A 6,357-nucleotide genomic window follows, 5' to 3' on the forward strand; every position below is an offset into this window, starting at 1 on the left:
ACTGTCAGCATTCTGAATTGTGCTCAAACGATGAGCTACAACCATGTTGGTTCTTCCTACCATGACTCCATCCAGTGCTTCTTGAAAAAATTTCTACGAATGACTATCCAAAGCACTCATTGCCTCGTCCAACATCAAGGTGCTTGGATTTTTTATAATTACCCTTGCTATTGCTATTCTCTGTTTCTGCCCCCCCAGACAACTGAGTTCCCTTGTTGCCGGTGTAGGTCTCATATCCATCTCTCATGCCACTGAAACATTAACAATGCATGGAATTTATAACTTAAAAGAAGTCTGGCAAGTTGTTCATATAGGACTTATTTATTTATAACTTAAAAGAAAAAGATAACCTGCATTGAATTCAGTAAGAATATTTATAATAACCACTAATTTTTAGGTTTAAGAAACTTGGTTAATAAAACATGAAGTTTAAGATAGGATTCATGAAGTGTCCCATGGAAATTATGTTTTGTAAGTTCAGAAAAGTTTGTGAAACAACTTAAACATGATGAAAAAAGAAACAACTTATACATCATGCAAAAATAAAAAACCGTGGTTGGAAAACAAATTTTGCAATGGCTGAAAAACAAATTGAACAGTGGTCAGGGGATTTATTTCAGTGTACTTATGAAATGAAATCGTGGGTATTGGCAGCCTTTGCAACCTCTACTATCTCAGTTTCTGTTGCATTCTCTTTACCGTAAGCAATGTTCTCTCTGATGATGCCTGCAAATAGAGTGGGCCCTTGTGAGCTTAACTTGGCAAATGAGAAGAAAACCCAAAACCTAGAGCTTGGAATAACATGCCCAATTTGACATACACTAAGCCCTAATTTAAGTATAAGTCGACAAAGTGATAATTCGTCAAACCTGGGATCTATTCAGATGAAAATTCCACAAAACAAATGTGGTCAGGCAAAATCTACAACTTGATATAACAGAAGCTTTCCAGTTGAAAATGAAAAGAGCATTGTACATACACTAAACCTTAATTTAACGACATCATTCAACAGACTAACCACTTGTCAAATTGTCACCTTACCTAGATCAAAATTTCACTTAAGTAACCTAGAGAGGGTTTTCTCAAGCAAAAACTACAACTTAATATAACAAAAGCATGGGCAACAGACCTTAAAACCCTAGTTTAGCAATGAAATTCAGGGACTGATCATTTATCAAATTCGTTTTTACCCAGATGAAAACAAGTGTGCTTAGAAAAAAAATTGCACTTCATACAACACAAGCATGGAAAGATGAAAGCAACAAGGAACAAGCCTAAAACCTGATGAAAAAAGCAATTGAAGAGAACTATTATTCGTTAAATTTGGATTTTCCAGATGAAAAATTCACAGAAAAAAAGTGTACCCAATCAAATTTGACAAACTAAAACTTTGGTATTCAATTAATTGACGAGAATTGAGGATCGATTAATTCGCTGCCTTGTAATAGAGGGCTTTCCGGGCATTAGAGTTTGCTCAGACAAAAAATGCAACGTAATATGACAAAAACATGGGCAATTGAAAAAATCAAGGGCATTTAAACAAACCATAAAACCCTAGTTTAGCAAAATAATTCAGGAACTGATCATTCGTCGAATAAGTTTTTACCCAGATGAAAATTCCAAGAAACAAGTCTGCTCAGAAAAAAAATTTAACCTTCATATAACCAAAGAGTGGCGAGGTGAAAGGAACAAGGGCATTTAAACAAGCCCCACACCTTGATGAAAAGCGCAGTTGAACAGAACTATTATTCGTTAAATTGGGCTTTGCCAAATAAAAAATTCACAGAAAAACTGTACTCGGTCAAATATGAAAAACTAAATCTTTGGGATTCAATTAATTAAAAAAAATTGAGGATTGACTAATTTTCTACCTTGTGATCGAGGGCTTTCCAGGAATTATTGTCGTTGGCCACCCGGCGCATGGAAGAATTCGTCATGGAGAGACGGCACAAGCTCAGATAATCCAAATAATTGAGAGCATGCATTGTTATTTCAGGAACCAATTGCTCCATCATCGACGCTCCTGGAGGGTGCTGTGATAACCTCTCAACCTGCTCGTCCGTAAACCAAATTGGTGGGCCAAGCGTTAAACGAATCAAATTCCTTGCAAAAGCACAAACAGCTGCAGGCTAATAACGTTTTTTAAGGTTTTTTAATGTTTTAAAACATTTTTTATTAAATTAGACGACTGATTTTTGTTCAATCATCTAACGGCTACGATTAGGACAGAAAATCATTTGGGGGAGTTCATTTCAGAGGGAAACACCTTACGGCGTAACTAGATGCAGGAGCATCCTACTATCTCCCCTCAACTGCAGTCGTGGTTATCTTTTAAGATTCCTTACAACTCAGCAGAATGATTAGTGGAAAGAAACCGCACTACATGATGTGAAGAAAGAAAAACTAACCAGGGAATAGGTGCTAACAAGGAAACGTGGACAGAAGGTGGGCAGGCTGGGCAGGCTACTTCTACAACTCAACTGTGGCAATTCCAGAAGGACATACCATCAATGAGATCTGTCACAATCCACTGGCATTTTTTAAGCTCATTAAACGGGAGTCTGGTTTGGTATAGATGTATATCCAGTGCTTATAATTGTCATAGGGGGATAAAGAATGCGCTCAGATGAGCCATACGCTAAGGGAAGCCATTGTAGGGCCGGTATGCTAGTTATCTATGGAGTTTTCTTTGTATCAAAGATTAGACATAATGGAATAAAGACAAGTTTTCTAGCTTTTTGGCAATCTAAAGATTGGTGTTGTCCCCTGTAGATTATTCATCCCCAACCTGAATATTTTAGTGGTTTGCATTCATAAATACCGCAATTGTTTGCAAGAACAGAGCATCATGTAATTCTTCACTAAATCTCTTCTACTGTAAACTTGTTTGCAGGTTTTGAGATTGGAAATCTTCATTTGATCCCTTTGCTAAAGCTTGCACAGCCTATTCTCTATTATAGTTACTAACCCCTTTTCAGATCATGGGAAGCGTTCTTTGACATTTATATTAGGTTTAAATGGGTGGTGTAAGTCCACCCCTATGGAAACCTGAGGACCAGAGTGCTGTGCAGATTGGAGGTGTCTACATCAAAACATAAAGGCATACTTTTCTTGTAGAAGAACACTGTTAAAAATTCCATATGTGACCATAATGCATACTTCGCACATGCAAAATATGAATATATCTTGCTGTGATATGCTTTGTACACACTAGCTTGAGCACTCTAGTATTGTTCACAGCAAATGAGAAGATCCACTCATCTCCATTGTCTTTCACAAAATACACTACTTATTGAATAACAATGAACTTAAAAATGCTTATGAAGGTTATAAATTTTCAACATAAACGCATCAAAATAGTCACTAAATACACCACAATGGCAACCCCAACAACACAGAGATGTTTGAGCCTGGCCGAAAACAACCATCCATACATTGCAATCAAGATAGCTAATAAATAGAATTAATACAATTATACCAATCGATGTGATGAAGTATATTCCATTAAATCACAATGTTTGAGATAACTGCATTTAAGATAGAAAAAAATGCCACAATAATATTTTTGTCCAGATAGAGTACAAACCCTTCACACAATTCTTTCAAGAAAAAGGATGATATTGAAGAATGTAGCTAAATTAAAGGCATATTTGACCATACCATAGGTGAATAACCTAAAATAACCATCCATATACAATTACACCAATTGATATGATGAAGCATATTCCATGAAATTGCAATGTCTGAGATAACTACATTGGAGAAAAAAATTTGTCACAATGACATTATTGTCCAGATAGGGTACAAACCCTTCATACCATTCTTTCAGGAAAAAGGATGAGAATGAAGAATGTAGCTATTTCTTAGCTGATATAAAGTAAAGGTGATTTGACTATACCATGGGCGAATAGTATATTAAGAAATAAGTTAACTTCAAGTTCAAATTTATGTAGAAAACTACAATTTCTCTCTAATATTTAGAGATAAAAATAGAATCGAATAAAAATAATTAGGCTATATCCTGCACTAGTACCTCCAAAACATATTCCTATTTTTCACTCTCACAAGATCCGGCAGGGTATTCCAAAGCAATTCCTTTCTGCTCCGCAATCCCTTGTTCAACTAGGCATCAAAAGGAGGTTCTTTCACACCATTCCCTCCCTCTGTTAGAAACCTCTCTTGCAGATAAAACAACAGCAATTTCTGCAGAGCAGAGATCTCTCTAACCTTGCCTTCCAACTCACCTACTCTGGTTTCAAGCTCTCCTGCTCTTTCATTCATTCTTGTATCCAACAACCTTATGAGCTCATCTTGAATCACCTTCTGTATCATCTGGGACCTCTTATACTCATCCACTTCCTGAAGCCACAGATCTGCGAATTGGCAATCTTTCCAGGCCTCGAACCAAGGGCCTCCCATTGTATAATGTATAGCTTTGGGAAGTTCCTTGTCATCAATCTCATTGTGACCAACAAGGAAATTCCAGGTGTAGGGAATGGGTCCAATATCATTGTCATCAAGCCAAGTGAATCTATGCAAAAATGCCCCAGATTGGGAATTCACAACAGAGGGTGTCAAAACTTTGTTCTTGGGGTGCCCGCAATTATACAAAACCATAGATGACCAGTTCTTTCTAGGGTAAGTAGTCTGCACAACCCCATCCATTTTTGTAGCACTCTTGGGCTTGTAATCGTGTTTGACACACATTATAGCATACTTATCATCAATGAGCTCAGCTAATTCCCTAACGTCAACAGTATAGAGAAAATCATAGTCTACGAACATAGCCCAACCCTCGAACCCAGCTAGGAAAGGAGTCAAGAACCTGGAAAAGGAGAATTGGGTGCTCTCAGTGGGATCCCTTGTGCGCCAATAAAGCCCAGCCTTGCGGAGATCCGCTTGTTTGATGGGGATTACTTCAACTGGAAATGTGGCATGCTCTAGTATCGAATGCCTGCGGACCTCGTAGGCAAGATCCTCATGGGGATCGTAACCCACAAAGATCTTGAGCTTTGGAAGCACTTTTCCACTCTTGGTAATAACAGGTCCTCCCATAATGCCTGCTCGAGGCAGTGGTGAGACCGGATCTCACGACTTCTGGTCCTCCTGCATCTTCAGCTTTGGTTCTGGAGACTCGGCCAAACTTGGGGGAGATACTGCGAATGCCAGCCCAATGCCCAGTCCCAGTCCCGATACTAGCATGTCTCTGGAATTCCTATATGCATTCGAATGTGAATGCCCATTTCCGCTACTGAAAAATCTCTGCGGAGGAATTGAGTGCGAGGGGGATCGAACCTTGGCACTGATAACCTCTCAACCCGCTTGCCGTTAACCAAATTGGTGGTCCAAGAGTTAAACGAATCAAATGCCTTGCAAAAGCACAAACAGCGGCAGGGTAATAACGTTTTTTAGGGTTTTTTAAATTAGACGGCTGATTTTTGTTCAATCGTCTAACAAAAGATCTAACAGCTATGATTAGGACAGAAAAGCATTTGGGGGAGTTCATTTCAGAGGGAAACGCCTTACGGCGTAATTAGCGCTTACAATGTTAGCAATTTTTTTCTTCTATTGTTTGGCAATCATCCTTCATGATGAACATATCTATTCAAAGTAAATGAATTAGTGTATAATGTTCCCATTCACATTCTTAATTTGTTCTTTTAGCACATTGAATTGGTAACTCATTGGAGTAATCTATGATCAAACCTAGTAGCCTATTCACATTCTTAATTAGTCACCAATTATAGTAGAATTGAAAGCATATATAAACCTTGCAACATGCATTGTCAACATGAAGGTCATAAAACTTCATAATTAAGCCATGTCTTAAACAATTGTCCATTAGAATAACAATGGACATAATTACTCCTTTTTGATAGATAAAACTACCATAAAGCTAGCATTAAAACTCATTGTTTTTGTGAATTCACTTGCTTCTATTCCATGTCAATCTTGAGCTCCTTCATAATGGTCCAAGCAATATACAAAACTTGAACAAGTATGTAAAATTTGTTCTCCAAGAATGGTAACAAAAAAGTATAGGAGACTTGAAAAATCCTAAAATGGAAAATAATGAATAAAAATTAACTATGACAATTCATGTTCTTTACCAGGAAGTGCTTACTCACTCCCTTGAAATAAGAATCAAATTAAGTGTGACAAATCATATTAATAAAAAATTTGCAAACACTACTGCAAAATTCCTTTCTTTCCTTGTTGGGATCATTAGGTTTCTATTACTAGCCATTAGATAGTCATTTGGGAGATGGATCCATTATGAAACTGACCTTCATGTCAAAGGTGTGCATAGAATTTATCTAGAACTTTCTGTTATGTGGGATCTACGATTGTGGACAA

At 37.4% G+C, this 6,357-nt stretch overlaps 1 pseudogene; it reads right to left on the minus strand.

The window, feature by feature from the left end:
- Positions 1–4,068: 4,068 nt before the first annotated feature.
- LOC149206208 (protein CDI pseudogene) lies at positions 4,069–5,070 on the minus strand (annotated as a pseudogene).
- Between the last annotated feature and the right edge of the window lie 1,287 nt (positions 5,071–6,357).

The sequence above is a fragment of the Pinus tabuliformis genome, chromosome 1_2, assembly GCF_031772625.1.
Source record: "Pinus tabuliformis cultivar Carrire ecotype Pingquan chromosome 1_2, CPIR1, whole genome shotgun sequence".
NCBI lineage: Eukaryota > Viridiplantae > Streptophyta > Pinopsida > Pinales > Pinaceae > Pinus > Pinus tabuliformis.